At 32.5% G+C, this 17,342-nt stretch overlaps 2 long non-coding RNA genes across 2 annotated transcripts; both read right to left on the bottom strand.

Moving 5' to 3' along the window:
* Positions 1-1,512: 1,512 nt before the first annotated feature.
* On the bottom strand, positions 1,513-3,633 carry LOC145805984 (uncharacterized). Its single transcript, XR_014348365.1, has 2 exons — positions 2,098-3,633; positions 1,513-1,938 (listed from the first exon to the last, which is right to left on the bottom strand). It is a non-coding gene; the product is annotated as an uncharacterized LOC145805984 (long non-coding RNA).
* Positions 3,634-10,317: 6,684 nt separating this feature from the next.
* On the bottom strand, positions 10,318-16,412 carry LOC114284335 (uncharacterized). Its single transcript, XR_014349473.1, has 3 exons — positions 16,225-16,412; positions 10,609-11,430; positions 10,318-10,514 (listed from the first exon to the last, which is right to left on the bottom strand). It is a non-coding gene; the product is annotated as an uncharacterized LOC114284335 (long non-coding RNA).
* Positions 16,413-17,342: the final 930 nt, after the last annotated feature.

The following is a 17,342-nucleotide window of genomic DNA, read 5'->3' as shown; positions in this document are numbered from 1 at the left end:
TCAAGCATGCCAAATCTGTCATTACAATCGTCATTGGAGTTTTGTTAAGTTGAATCTGTCCAAAGGTTTGTCTCATAAGCTACATTGACATTGATTCTAGTTCTGAGTCTATGTGTTGAAATATCTTTGTAATTTGCGTCATACTATTATTCTTTAAAGGCTTGGTGTTTTGGTCACTAAGGGTTTGTGATTTTTTCTTCTTTGAAAACTAAGAAGATATACCTCGTATGATTGTTGTGGGCAACATCATCAATACCTACACCAATTGCTACAAAAATCAAAGTAACAGTCAATCAAAAGAAACTTGCAATTTAGAATCCTTAAAATGAGAAGTGACTATCAAAATCCAAAGATTCTTTTCATCTTCAAATTTGATCTTGATCTATCTGTCACATTTTACTAAAGGAAATTTGCTTATGCTATGAATGGTTTTCAGTACTGCAAGTTGTCATGAAAATTGATGTGGAAACTTTCTAAACCAGTCCCTTCTCCACATCTTGGTGTGGATCATGAGATGTACAAGGAAAATGAAATTATGGAGAAATCAGTTAATTATTGACATGGAGGTACTATGGGGCTAGATGATTTATGTTATTTTGGAATCTTGAAGTATGTTTTTAAGATTTAGGTTACAATATTATTTTTATATGTTTTTTGTTTCGGGGTTATTTTGGTTTACTTAACCTTGTATTTTTTTTAGTCACCAAAAGTCATATTTTAGTCGCCAAAAAGTTTTTCCGACTAAATAGTTTGGTTGCCAGCCTGGTCGTAGAAATATTGTCGGGGAAGGTATTGGCGACTAAAAAAAATTTAGTCACCGAAAGTGCTAAATTGGCTACTAAACAATTAGTCGCCAAAACTAAAGATATTGGCGACAAAAAAACTTTAGTCATTGATAGGCTAAATTGGCGACTAATCTACTAAAACATTTAGTCACCAAAACTAAAATTATTTTCCACGACTAATTTATTTAGTAGCCAAAAAGTTTTTTTTTTTTTGTTCATCTTATTTTTTTTAGCTACTAAATGTTTTAGTCGCCTAAAGTGTAATTTCTTTTAGCTACTAAAAATTTAGTCGCCTAAAGTCCATTTTTTTATTTGGCTACTAAAATTTTAGTCGCCAATTTTTTTTTTTCATTTTAGTTTTTTTAGCTACTAACTATTTAGTTTAGTCGCTAAAAATATTTACTTCATTTTTGGCTACCAATTATTTGGTGGCCAAAAACACAATATTATTAGTTTTTTAATTTGTCCACAACCTAAAACATGGTATTAAAATTATTTTTTTAATTTTTTAAATTTGGCCTAAAACATTATTATTTAATTTGTCCATAATTTGTCCAAAAAATAAAGTTCAAAACCAAATCTTCAATCATAGAAATGTGATTTTTACAAGTTCAACTTCATTTTGAATTGCTGAAAACGAATAGGTGCACCCACCAATAACATACTTAAAATCCTCTATCAGTTTCCTATACTCTAGAGCTCCTGTATCATATTGAAGAGATTTATAAAAAAGCCGTCTTCTCTGTGACATATCCTTTAGATCTACTCTTTGAAGCTCCTCAACTATTCTTAAATACCTACAAAAGATTTTTTAATTCAATAGCCACAAGTTCTTGAATATACATCCATGTTCATAAAAGCATACAAGTTAATTAAAACACCGCAATAAGTTTATCCGTATAAATCAAAGGTTCCAACAAACCTTGCAAATTCCTCACTCCCATGGATACTTTTGTAATCAAAATGTTTTCCATCTTCTGATGCATTAGCTTCAAAGATTGCATATGACAAAAATCTAAGCCTTGAAATTTCTATTATCGGCTTTGGCTTTACTTCTGTTATACCCCTTGGAATGTTGTGACATTGAGACATCACAATAGGATCATGATCCAAGAAACGGTACAAGTGATTGCCATCTTCAAATAAATTCTTGCTAAAACAATGTAAAACCAGCACAGATAATGAAAAAATATAAATTTATATCAGAAATATGAAATCATGTGTGTTTGTTTCTCTGTTTGTGTGTGTGTGTGTGTGTGAGAGAGAGAGAGAGCGAGATTAACACATTAAAAAGTTGATTTTAGTTACTCACTCAACAACATGCTGGAAGAAGAGTTTGCTTGCAAGGTTTCAACCAAAATTCTGTAGCGTATTTGCAACACAGGAACAGATAGAAAAATGGTCAGCAAGGATAAGGCAGAAAAATCATAATACTAAATGGAAAAAATGGAATACTAAGATGGTCTCAATAAACAATTAGCCAATTACATTTAACATTGATTAACATTGTTCTTTCCCAAAGTGAACTATAAACTATAGCTTTAGGACAAAGGGAACATAAAACTATCTCTGTGATCAATCTGAAGTAACTGTGGCTTTGTCTGAATGATCAAAATTGATGAAAGTTTCTTTGGTATGACTTAGCTTTAAAAAAAGGAATTCATCACTCTCCAAAAGTTCTTTGGCACAATTGGGAATACATAAATGGTAAACCCAAAAAAATGAAAGGGAAATTCCATAATTTTCTAAAGTAGGACCAAAGGCAAAATAACAAAAGATCAATCAGACTGCAGTCCCCGTAGAAAAGCCTTTAAAATCCCATTTGTGTTCAGTTGTCACAGAATCTACAAACAGTAAGAGCTAGAAACCTCATCTTCAATATAAAATGAAGTCGCATACCAGATAGAAAAATTCAAATACAATGCTTTCCACCAATCAAACAGCACAAGATGACCAAAGGAGACTGTTCTCCAGAATTATGTGGACCAAATATGCAGGAGCTAGCAGATGGATTGCAAATAGAGATGGCCATGCACATCAAGCATGAGTTCTGTGGGATCTACAATCTCATCATTTCCAAATCATTTCCAGCACAAGAACACATGTTTGGCTTGAAATCACAACCCCAAAACATCTCCACATGTTAATTTCACACAATAAAATGCAAGATGGTAAACATAGCCCCAAAGCAGAAAATGGTCTAAAATCAGCAAATCGTCTCTATTAACAACTACACCAGTCCCAAATTTGAATATACTTACAACATCTCTATTCCTTCATCAAATTCAAATTTGATGAAAAAATGACTACAAGTGTGCTCTAACTAATTCAGAACATTTTTTTTACATAAGTTTGGAATTTTTCAAAAAAAAAAAAAAAAAAAGTTTTTGCTGCAAAGGGAAAGTATGGATTGGAATGTTCCATATCATATCAATATTTTAACCAATCTTTCACTCAAATTTGATGAAAAAAAAAAAAGAAAAAAAAAAAGAGTAGATAGCAAAGATTGGAGATCCAAACACAAAGAAAACAACTCAACACACACACACACACACACACACACACACAAATCAAAACTCTGAAACAAATCCATAGAAGATCAGAGGAAAAGAAGACTCTCCAACCTGATCAGTGACAACTAGAACCCATATAAGAACCAGTCAAACCTCCATATGTGCTAATGCAAAACTCCACAATTCACTAGTGGGCAAAAAAAAAAAACAAAAAAGAAAAAGAAAAAGCAAAAAACAGAGTACATGAACCCAACTACGGTACTAAGAATTATCTGAGAATCTGAGGGACAAATCGAAGAAACACTTAACCCACCACCAATGCATATGGCAGAAACCACCCAACAACAACAGACAAAAAATCTCCCATGAGTTGTCGCTGGCTCATATTTTTTCACAAGCATTGGTGGTGGAACCATGTTTACACAAAAAGCCAAGCTTAGAATTACATGTCTGATGCTATAAAAGGCCAGCACAATGATCCGAATGAGCTATTTCTACCTAAGAAGCCTCAAATGAAGAAATCAATACACAATCATTCCTCCTAAAGTGGCTTTAGACGACCTTCACCTATTATCTGCAGTGCTTATAGGTCATGTTTGATTTACAAGACTAATAGTGAAGTATTAATAATCCTATTAAATTAGTGTGGTATTCATTATCTAATTGGATTAATATCCATTGGATTAATAATCCCACCACTACCTCATTACTAATAATCCTATGCTCTAATCCACCTAATCAAACATGCCAATAATGCATTATTTACAATTTCCCATCAATCTTAGGCTCTATTTGGTTCATTGGAATGAAAAGGAATGGAATGGAAATGTGATTTCTTAAATTTTCCTAAGGAATGATCATTCCCTTATTCATTGGCCGTTAGGGGGCTACGTTTTCATTGAATATGTTTTTTCAATGCTATACCTTGCTTGGTTCCTCTTTTCCAAAATCACTTTTTAAAAAATTCTACTATCTTATTTTCTGTATTTTTTTATTTTTACTGAATTTTTTTAATATTTTAAGTAATTTTTTTTAGTTTTTAGACATACCTAGCATAAATATAGTTAAAAAGTAAAAAATTTGTGAAAAAACCTTTTAAAAATTCACTAAATACCAAAAATATATTTTAAAAAAAAATACGAGAATTCAATATATTTTTTGTATTTTTATGTATTTATTATTTTTTTAAAATATTTTTTCACAATTTTTTTACTTTTTAGATATATCTAAGTAAGGTGCATCTAAACAAGTAAAAAAAATGTTTAAAATTTTAAAAATATTCACAAAAAAACAAAAAAACACGAAAATCAAAAAATTCAGTTTCAAAAAACTTAATCCTAAAAACTCAAACCAAACACACTGATCTATTTTGTTATTTGACTTAGTTCTGGTACATTTATTGTTTGCGATCTAGTTAGAAATTTACAATGTCATTCATGATGTGAATTCATCATGAGTCAATGACTTGGTTGTTTATTGGAATTAAGTTAACTAGCTATTAAGTTCCTAGTATTTGGAGCTGATGTATTGGGCCCAGTGGCAATATGGGAACTATTGTGGAGCGGAAGTCGGTGTTTGAATCCCCTATACTTAAAAAAATGTTACTGTTAGTACTTGAAAGCTCGATGTCTAGTTTGCATATTCTTTGCTGATTTCCTTCTCTTTGCATGCTGACTTTTTCTTTTGTCTGTTTTTGTTTTGCTAATCTTATTTTATCTTCCATTGCTGTTCTTCTATTAATAAAGGTCGAGGTGGGAAAAGGCCTGACATGGTTTGGAGAATGAATAATTTTAGAGAGATTAAAACACATAGCAACAAACAGACCATTTAAGATATTAGTTGTATTCACAGTCTATCTTATTTTTGTTGTGTACTCAAGTTGCATTGAAGACTCTAATCCTTGTACATTGTGCAATGAGGGAGGTAGATCCTACATTTCAAATGTGTCACATTTCAGGGATGATTCAAGCACAAATGGTATCATTAACCTATATATTTTTGTAAAGAATGCTTGGTTGACACTGTGTTGTTACATGATGCATATATATTATTATTCGTGTATGTTAGAAATTGGGCGCCCATGTGGCATGACCTTTAGAACCTTTTGAACCTCATCCAAATGGGTTTTGAATTCAAATTCAAACCTATTTGGATGAGCCACTCAGGATATATATCTATCATATCATGATATGGATAGATGATATAGATATCAGATATTATCTCATTTAACCAATGGATAAATGAGATAAATATAATATATATCTGATATATGGTTATGGGTAACCAAGAGAGAAACAACGTATGTTTTGTTTCTACCCATGATACTGACTCTCTCCCAAAATAACGATCAAAGCCATTTGCACTGTGGTTTGTGTGGGTGATATTCACCATTGCAATATCACCCCACTGCTGGGATTGATTGATTAGATTCTGGAAGCACGTGATTTATTCACGAGGTTTTAGATCAAAAGAGGTATGATCTAAACATTTTATTCCGCTGCATGTTTTGTGTTTTGATTTACAGTGTATATGATTTTGTGGATGTGAATGTGGAGATGTGTGGATGTGGATGTATTTTATTCTAGAAAAATATTAATAATTTGTATAGGGAATGAATTAATAAAATATATATTTATTTTATGAAAATAATTTTTTTGCAACAACAATAAATCGTTGCTAATGTTTTATTAGTTTTATTATTATTATTATTATTATTATTATTTTTGATCGGCAAAAGAAACTTTATTGATTACTTCAATGTAAAACAATGATTCAATCAATAAAGGAAAAGGTTGCAAAGAGCATCATAGCTCACAAACTAATCTCAACTAGGTTGGTACCAGAGAGAGAGCCAAAATCATATGCTAGCATACCACCAAGTTGGTAAGAAACCAACAAGAAAAGAAAGACAAAGAAAAGAAAAAAAGAAAGAACAAACAGCTAGTAGCAGAACCAACTCAAGCTTTAATAACCACCTCTGATTTGCCTCCATTTGAACACAATATCATCAACTAAGTAGGGAAAATTCTTGATTGATGCTTTGAGCCATAGAGCTGTTCTAATTTTGATGAGCTGTTCTAAAGAAATGATAAATTGTTGCTAATGTAATCATCATTTCTTTGCATTTTATTAGCGACGGATTAACCTATCACATTTTCACATTAGTTCAAATCTTTAGCGACGGTTTAACTTGTTGCGAATACGGTATTAATTTAATTCTAATATTTTGGCGACATTTCAGACCATCGCTAATAATACTTTTCACGATGTCATATACCGTCTCTAAAAAAGTTTTGGGCGATGGCAACCAAAATTGTCACTAAAAGTGAAGTTTTTCTCCCTTTTTTTGTCAGGTTAAACCGTTGCAAAAACCATTGATTTGCTATCCCTACAAGAAAAAAATGACAGTTTGTAACCATCCCAAATACCTTTTGTCACGCCACCTTCCGCCACTTCCTATTTCCCATCACTACTCCATCGCAAAAAGTCGTTTGTGACGACGGCATGTGGACCTTTTGCGACGTTTAAGACCGCCGCAAAAGTTCCAATTTTTAGTAGTGATATCACTTATTGAAACGGATTATCCTTATATTCATAAAAATACACATTTTCAATTATAAATTTTTTTCAAAAGTAAATTGCGTAATGAGATGGAAGATTATTTTGTAACAAGTTACTTAATCATATTTATTGAGAAATATATTAATTAAGATTTTGATATCGAGTTTTTAAGCCATCATTGACAGGTGGCAAGTCCACTGATATATGTAATAGACATAAGGCTACAAGTGTGAAAATAGAGGAGGAAAATATCTAGTCTGTTAGTAAGTTTGCGAGAGAGTAAAGAGAGGTTAGTCTTATCTAGTTAGTTGTAACTACCTACACTTGCATATGTATGTGGTCTGCTCATCTTTACACTCAATGAGAATCATTTCATGTCCTTACACAGAGTTTATCATAAATGTTTTTATATATATATTATAAAAAGTAATGGTTATAATATTTTCAAATAGTTAATTTTACTCTGTATCCAAAAAAAATAGTTAATTTTACTAGACGAAAACATAGTAATAGTTAATATTTTATTAAATTAATGCGGACAAGAAATATGTTCAATTATATTTTTATTCTGAATTATGTTGACAAAAAATGTATGATTAGTAGTAATATAATTTATTTTTTTGTACTAGTATAAATCAAAATTTAAAATTTTAAAATTTTTTTTTTTTGACAAAAAATTATATGTGTTTTTGCCCCTCTAAAGCTCACATCGTAAATCCGTCCCCGTATATATATATATATATATATATTTTTATATCATTAAACACAAAGGTAACATGAGAGCCACTGATTTCCATGTCATGTCTTGTTATAAAGAACGTGTTATGCATTGATCACTCCATTGCATATTCTAATTTTATATTAATTAATGATTTTGTATACATTTCTCTTACACAGATTGTGAAATCTTTACTTAATAAGAAGATCAAAATGGACAAAAAGACTAAAGTACATGAGGTTGATAGTTCAAAATGAGACTATGACAACAATTGATAACTAAAATTATATATATATATATATATATACATAAAGGTCCTGTGATGACAACCCTAAGAGCTATCAATAAAAGCATTAAATTCTAAAATATTTTAAATCTCGATATACTCTTCACATATTCCAAAATATTTTTATACATTTCAATATACTATTTGCACAATTTTTTCAACAATAACAACGACCCTAAGGGCTATTTTTAGCATTTTGCTATATATATATATATATATATACCAAAAACCTTAGCCTACATCATCTTTACAAAATTATTTTCACAAATTAATGCAAAGAAAGTTTGTGCAATATCAAAAAGATAATTGAAAACATATCTAATGTCTCTGATTTATGATTCCCTCCAAAATATTTGTAAAATAGATTCATTTGTTTGCCTAAATAAATAAATAAACGTATAGTCAAATTTTGTGCAAATGAATCCAAACTAGTTGTGCATATAATTGGAGCAAAATTTAGTATTATTAGCAATTAACCAGAATGTGTCATTGAATCATTTCATCTTTTTTTTTTTTTTTTTTTTGATCAGCAAAAGAAGCTTCATTGATGTAAAGACTAGTACAAGGTACGAAAGAAATTACACCGATAAAGATAAGAGGAGTGCATGAGCATCACTGTGGGCTAACTGATCCCAACTAGGTTGGCATCAAATAACCCAACCTATCATTTGCAAGCACCCCAAAGTTGGTGAGAAACCAACAATAAAGACAGACCAAAAACCAAACCAATGCTGCAATGTTGTTATACTTCATCTGCTAGACACTACCAGGCAGAGAACCAACCAGTCTGCACAAACCAGCAGGGCAAACAGATCAGAATGCACCACCCTTACGGATCAGAATCTGTTCTATCCAGCAGTCCAGTAGCCAACAGATTGTTTTAGCCAGCAGAGCATTAGCAAACAAACCAGTAGCAAGCAAACCAGTAGCACCGGCACAGCAGAGTTAAAATCTTGTTACATACCAGCAGGGCAACCAGCAGACCAAATAGAAGTAAACCAGTAGACCAATGCAGACCAGTAGACCAAATAGCAAGCAAACCAGTAGACCAATGCAGCCCACTACCCAAAGCCAGCACAGAGCACACCCACAGCCTAACTCCTGTTTTTTGGGCACTACAGCAATCCAGAAATATACCCAGCAGACCATCTAGAACAAGCCAACTGACAGAGCAATGCAACCCACAGCCCAAAGCCATCAGTAGACCAATGCAGGCCAGAAGTAGACCAATGCAGCCCACAACCCAAAGCCATCACAGATCACACCAGCAGCATAACTCCTGTTTTTGGGCACTACAACAATCCAATGCATACCTAAACATAATTCAGAACAATCACTATATCAGCAAGACAAAATACACAACCCACTCCAGCCCACTTCAGCCACACAAATCAGAACCAAACTCCCACCAGAGCTCCAGCAAACCAGCAGTGCAGCCTCCTACTAACTGCAGAATGAGGATTATTTAATTTCTTGGGTGATTACAGGACTGCAGCCAAACAGACGCTAAAGCAAAACAGAAACTTCAGCTGGGCATACTTCAGGCTAGAACCAAACCACCTCTACTGATCTGAACCATACCGGCCTCAACCTATTACTGCTTTGACCTCAACCTACTACTGCTTTGAACCTTACTGCCATCTGATCTGGTAGAGGTTGGACACTAAATCATGGACTGAATACTCCACCTTCAAGTGCCATTTGGACCACAAAGCTACCTGCACCTTCACTTGTTCGCAAAGAGCTTGTATATTAGGAATGGCATCCTTAAATAAGCATTGGTTTCTCAACCTCCAAACTGACCATAATACTACAGAGGGAACAATCTTCCAAACTTTGAGTACCCAGGACTTGAGATTATGTCTGCCCCCATTCCACCACTGCACCAGACCTTGTATAGAACCTGGAATTGCCCATGACTGATCCCACCACTCAACCATGTGAGACCAGCACTTCCATACGAAAGGGCACATCAGAAGCACATGTTCAACAGTTTCCACTTCCGCTTGGCAAAAAACACACAAGTTGCTAGCACCCATATGAGCAGCCCCTATTCTTTGAAGGAATGATGAAGTTTTAACTCTGCCACGCCAAGCCAACCAACAAAAAAATTGCATCTTTGGAGGGGCCAAACTCTCCCAAACCCCTGCTGGGACTACTAGATTATTCCCACTAGCTGCAGCCCTCCATCTCCATACAGAGGCAACAGTGAACTGACCCGACTTCTCTGCTAACCATCTCCATACAGAATCATTTCATCTTTAACATCTATTAGAGATTGGTCTATCAAGTTTTACAATGATAAGTATGTTTAATGAGAAATGTCCCTTGTACAAGAACAAATGTCATCGAGACACTACTTCTGAAATTGTGACATCATTAACAGAACAAGGTTTTCGAATTTCATGTGTATAGGCACCATTCAAACTCACAATTGCAAAGAAAGCAGGTTGCTTAGGAGCAGGTATAGCGACCATTTCATTGCTGGGCATAGACAAAACTGTTGAAATAGTTGGTCTATCTACTGCACTTTCTTGAACACACAAGAAACCAATTTGAATGTATCGCATAATATCACTCGTTGAACATGTTTCAACTAATGAATGATCCATTATCTCCAAACCCCTTCCATCTTTCCACAAATCCCATGCCTAAAATGAGTCATTAAAAAAGTCATAGAAGGTTAGTCATTGAAAATATATAGAGAATATATACACACACAATTAGAGACCAAATTGTAGTTACATATCCCAACAAATTTGAAGCATGATCGGGTATATAAAAATCAGTGTTTTTCTTCCCACATATGATCTCTAGCATCATGACACCAAAGCTAAAAACGTCAAACTTCATAGAAAAGCGACCGTACAAGGCATATTCAGGGGACATGTAACCACTGTTTCCATCATTTCACCAAATTATATTGTTGAAGAGAAGTAATGTGTTTGGCATGCATATACACAATTTTTTATAGTTGTATGTTCAAAAGAGTTATCTAACTTACTATGTTCCAACAATTCTTTTTGTGTTTGCCCGGGATTCATTGTCTCTAAATATTCTTGCAGTACCAAAGTCAGATATTTTTTAATTCATGTCATTATCCAATAAAATGTTGCTAGCTGTCAAATCTCTGTGAATGATTCCTACTCTAGAGTACTTGTGGAGGTATTGAAGTCCTTGAGCAATTCCTTCAATGATGTGGACACGTATTTTCCAATCAAGTAAAGCTCGTTTGATTTCATCTGTCCCAAATTTTGCATTAAACACATTATTGATACACCTGATGACACTAAGAACAAAGAAACAGAATCACAAGAACAAAATATAGATTGGTTGAAGTTAGTGAAGTAGCACACCAAAAAGAAATGAATATAGGCTTTTGTTTGGCAAGCACTCATATATTAATATCCTCTCTTCTCCTTGAGCACAACAACCCAAAATTCTAACAAGATTGCGATGTTGAAGCCTTGAAATCAATATAACCTCATTCTTGAACTCCTTTGACCCTTGTTCAGAACTTCTAGAAAGTCTTTTCACAGCAATCTTCTGCCTATTAAGTAACCGACCCTGAAATTTATATATTATGTATTAAATGTGTAATCATAAATAACACATCAAAGTAAATATTGGATGCATTCTTCAGCAAAATAGTTTTTAACAATAGTCTACTAAAAACTTCAATTATTTTTTAGGGTTAATTATACTAATAGTCCCTAATGTATACATTTCATTACAGTTTAGTCCCAAAACTTGTAATTGTTCCACTTTGATCCGGGAAGTTTTCAGTTAGTTACACTCTAGTCCTTGATGGAAGTGGCGTTCAAAATCAGTTTACATGATGATGGATATTTGAAATTTTACATGAAGCCTAAATAAAATCAAAATGACCAAAATAGATATGAATAGATATGTGATCTAAAAGTATGCAGTTTGTAACATTTTGATTCCTCAAATACACATTTGGTTTCATTGTAGTCCCTAAAGTATATATTTTCTTGCATTTTTCGTCTGTAATATTTAATTTTGTTGCATTTTTTGTTTTTTTGTAAAATTATGAAATATTCCTCTACAAATTTTTTTATTTTATTTTGAATGGTGTTGATGTTAAAGACTAAAGTAAAACAAATTGTAAACTTTAGAACCAAAGAGGAATAATAAAAAAATGGGGACTAGACACATCACATACTTTGGAAACTAGTTATGTAATTCACCCTATTTTTCAATGTGGTGATTGTAAAAATTAAGTGTGCCAATTTTTAATTGTGCACAAATTATTGTAAGATATAATTTGAAACGTATAGATGAGGCTAAAAATGAAAATCAAAAGCTACCTTATGAACATGTCCAAAACCACCTTCCCCAATCTTATTTGCAACTGAGAAGTAACTTGTAGCAATTTGTATACTAGAAAGAGTGAACAAAGGTAACACAAACATAATCCTCTTTTCCATTGTTGATTTTGTAATAATTGCTGATTCTGTTTTCAATTGACACATTACAGATTGTGTACTTTGGGTCCTCTCATTTGCACTTAATGCATTATTTCCTGGTTATTACAAAAGCAAAACTATATTTAGAGATTAGCATAGTAGTTATGTAGCTAATCTTAAATGCCAAAAATTAAACTTTGAATGCCAAAAAATACTTAATACTAATTTCGTCAATAAATGAAAAAAAAAACACCCATCATTTTTATATGATGTTATCTTTTTTGGAACAAAAATAACTTTTGAAAATTTTAAAAGTGTCTTACCTATTTTTACTCTCATCAGATTGGTTAATATATATATATACTAGCGTATGCCCGTGCCTAAAGGCACGGTGTAAATAATATTAAGATTAAAATGCAATAAATAATATTAAGATTAAAGTGCATCAAAACGTCTATTTCTCTAACCCCGGAAAAAAACAATGGTCACCACCACAGACATCAATTTCATATGGTACAGTCAAAATTTCACAGGTCATGTATCTCACCAACTTAAGGTATGACTCTACAAACCCATATCAAGTAACCTGCCCTCATTTCATTTCCAACAGTTGGAGCCTTGGGATGATTGTTTGGTAATCGATATTCATGCATAATCCAGTTGGTTTTTTCGCCTTTGGGAGTTATTCGTTTGTAGAATACTAATGCGGTTCTAAAACCAACATCGGCACCCATAAATCTCAGAGTCTTATTAGTACCGGTAACCTTCCAGTATCCATTATCTGCAGCTCGATTTGGCTGCTTCCCATTCTTATACTTGCGATCTCTTGGTGTAAAGAAATACCATTCCTTCTCTTCATATGGCTTGTAATTTTTTGTTAATTAAGACCAGACATAATATAAATAAAACTCATTGAACATGTTAGACTATTCGCTGGCCCTCATTCCTTAAAACTTCATCGAATGTTAGAATATACAATTCATAAACCAAAGAATGAATATGCATACATCAAAGGAAGAAATAAAAAGAAATCAAAATGAGTAACATTACATATGATTCCAAAATTTCAATATGAGTAACAAAACTAATGCAATATTGGGACAATCAAATCTGGAAGAACCCATTAGGTTTATCATAGCAGCCAACATCAATTTAAACCATAGAGACAAACCCGATAGAGAGAACGCAAAACAGCCCAAGAAATCGCGAGAAAGTGATAGAAAATAGTAGAAAAATAGGGATTTGATAAACGAACTCAGAACTCAGAAATCAGAAATTAACAGTAGATAGCCCAAGAAATTGCGAGAAAGTGACAGAAAATAGTAGAAAAATAGGAGGTTGTTAAAGTGGCGGAGACGGTTCATGGAAACCTTGATCCTTACATTTTCACAAATAAAAACCATGCCTGTGATCAAATGTCCTCAGACAATATAACAGGAAAACAAACTGATTGTCTACTTAAAAAACTACATATCTATCCAAACAGCATTGTTTGTTACCTAAAAAGAATTACCATACCTATGTAATGTATAAAATTGAAATAAAAATTGCATAAATAAATTCTGGCCGAAATCAACCAGAAAATTAAGAACAGTTCACTTTTTGAAAACTAAGTCCCGTGCGGATTAAGAACCAGAACTCAGAACCTTCACATGTCTCAGATCTCCTTACATTTTCACAAATAAAAACCATGCCTGTGATCAAATGTCCTAAGACAATATAACAGGAAAACAAACTGATTGTCTACTTAAAAACTACAAATCTATCCAAACAGCATTTTTGTTACCTAAAAAGAATTACCATACCTATGCAATGTATAAAATTGAAATAAAAATTGCATAAATAAATTCTGGCCGAAATCAACCAGAAATTAAGAACAGTCCACTTTTGATTTTAGTTCATGATATTTGATTTTTTTCCTCCTAAGAAAACATTTAAGGAAATACATTTACAGAAACTTTTGGAATCGCTTCGGATCACAAAATTTATAATTTTGGAACGAAAGTGTACCATGTTTCGGAACATGCATACTAATAAGTAATTCGCTAGAATATTAGTATTTTCTAGTAACATGGATGTGAACACATTTGCCATAAAAATTCAGAAAATTAAAGGTCCCTTGCCACAGTGCACAACTAACTCACTAATAACTTCTTAAAACTTCAATGATTTTAGTAATTTTCCTCTCTCTGCACTCTTCTGAACCATCATTTTCTAACTAAAACAAAACTGGTTCCAAACAACTGCAAAATAAATACAGATAAATTGCGCTCCCTGCAATGAGGTTACAGTAGAAGAAGCTAGCAATTACCCTTAGCTTTTCCTTACCAATTGATATACATACAGTTATAATAGTAGAATCCTTGCCGGAATAATGAAAAAGTAAAAAAATTGTCATCAAATTAAACCTTGAATAAATAATTCATTTCAAATTAAGTAGGAAAATTTTAAGGAAAACCAAAGGTAAAGGTTTGAAAAAAAAAACAAAATAAACTAAAAGGACCAAAATATTAACAGAAGAAAAGTACCATCTGCAAGTTTTAGCATCAATGCATCATATTAAAAAAAAAATTAAAATATATATAACATGAACAGTGTAAAAGAAAAAAAATAAACATCAATGCCCAAAACATCAAAGTACCATTTGCAGGTGGGGTTTCCAAAAGACGAATCAAAAGTAGAATCTGTCAACATCACCGATGAAAAAATGCACAAATTACAAACAAACCTTGTAGCAAAATCAACAAAAACAAAATTAAAAAGGGCAAAAAAATAAAAAATAAAAAACTACAGATCTCCATTTTTAGCACCAGGCAGAAAATTGTAAAATAATATCATGTGAAGAAAAAAAAAATGAATCGAACCTGAGTGAGTGAGAAAACAGAGGAGAAGGATCGATGAATCCAGCATCGATTAAGAGAGTAAGAAGCGTTTCTGGGCTCTGAAGAGAGTAAGAAGCGTTTCTGGGCTCTTGATATTGGCTCTGAAGTAGCTCCGATTAAGAACCGCGATACCTTTCTGAACCCTGATTGGGGAGACGGGGAGAGGCACTCTGCGAAAGCCCATTGTTTCAGGTGGAAATTTCAAATAGAGTAAGAAGCGTTTCTGGGCTCTTGATATTGGCTCTGAAGTAGCTCCGATTAAGAACCACGATACCTTTCTGAACCCCGATTGGGGAGACGGGGAGAGGCACTCTGCGAAAGGAGGGAGAGGGGGAGAGGCAGCGAGTGGGAGGGTGGGGCGAGAGGCAGAGATCGGGTGAGAGAGAAGGAGAGAGGTAGCGTCTCTGATAAAGAAGAGAAACAAAGAGGGAGATAGAGATAAGGAGGGAATGGGAGGAGAAGTGCAATAGAGAAGAGATAAAGATGGAACGGGGGAGGAGACGTGGGTAGGTGGGAGAGAGCTCCGAGTCTTTGGGCGGGAATTGAAGCAAAATCTCAACCATTGATGTGTATCACAATTGATCTGAGCCCTTGAAATGAAGTGTATCTCTGATACATTTTATATATTTTTAAAATCCGTCCTGTTTTATTATATAGATATATAAACTAAAAATAAAGGAAATTTACAATAAAAATAAAATAGGCTTGACACTTATAACAAAATGAATCTTGAGATTTTAATTTTTACAATTTAAACTCTAATTTTTTTTATTTGTTTTCAATTTAAACCATTTACTTATTTTTATTAAGTAAAACTGATGAAAAAAGTTTATATTTTAATCATTACACTCAATAGAAAATGGTATTTTAAACATTGTATGTACACCTATGTTGAGTATAATGACTAAAATACTATTTTTCTGTCAATTTTACTTGACGAAAATAGATGAATTGTTTAAATTGAAAATGAATAAAAAAAATTACTATAACATATAAAATAAAAAACAGAAACACATTTCGAAAACAAAAGCAAATAGATCGAAAAATACCTCTAAAGCAGCGTGTTCTCCATAGATATATAGCAGAGTACTAATATAGGAACAAGAACAACCACAATATCTATTGTAGCCCCCATGGTTATCCACTGTTCCTTCTTCATCGAATTACTTGGATTCTTCTTGGTCACCAATTAGGTGGATGCTTCAGGGCCATTTATATGAGAGGGTACGAGGGAAAATTATTTGGACGATATGTCATTAAGTGGAGAATATTAAAAAAAAAAAGAAAAAAAAGAAAAAAAAGAAAAAAAGTATCACTCCTTGTGCAAGCCATCGTAGAAATTATGATAACAGGAACATTCCATTGAATTTAAGGTCAACTAAAGAATAATAACTCGTAGATTAGGTTTATTTACACTTTGCATCTTTGTATTTTCACAAATTTTATTGTGACTCCTCCATTATTAATTGTGACAATTAATACTTTGCGAAAGATTATGGTACAGACCCTTTAAAATGTGTGTATCATACGTACATTATAACTAAAGAAAAAAAAATTGACATAATTTCATACTTTTTGAATCATAAATAAAACATAAAATATTTAAAAAAATCATAACCGAATAACACATGAGGTATAATCAAAGATCTTATGAGTCATAACTAAAATAAAATTATGGGTAAATTATAGTTTGCCCCTATATGTTTAGCCACTTTCTCATTTTGATCTTTAAAGTTTATTTTTTCTTACTTTGGCATTTCATCAAGCTTTTCTCAATTTACTCTTAAAATTAATTTATGTTCAAAATTAAATAGAAAATATCACAATAACTGTCGCATAAAAAAATATATGTATTATTTTATTAGAGTTTGAGTTTGTATAAATGTGTAAATTATATATAATAAAATATTTTTATGTCACGTGATTGTCAACGTATCATTTTCTGTCTACTTTTTAACAGAAGTTAGCTTTGAGAGTAAACTGAGAAAAACTTGAAACATGAAAGGTCAAAATGAGAAAAAATAAACTTTATGGGCCAAAATAAGAAAGGGGCCAAACATAAAGAGAGAAAGTGTAATTTACCTTAAGATCATAGTTAAAGAAGAAAATGACATAATTTAGGGTTGCATATGGTAAAGAATGTGTATAGTAGAATTTTTCTAATTTA

This window comes from Camellia sinensis, chromosome 13, assembly GCF_055761805.1.
Source record: "Camellia sinensis isolate YWXY chromosome 13, ASM5576180v1, whole genome shotgun sequence".
Lineage (NCBI taxonomy): Eukaryota > Viridiplantae > Streptophyta > Magnoliopsida > Ericales > Theaceae > Camellia > Camellia sinensis.
Note: the sequence above shows the minus strand (reverse complement) of the source record. Positions and strands in the feature narration are given on the sequence as shown.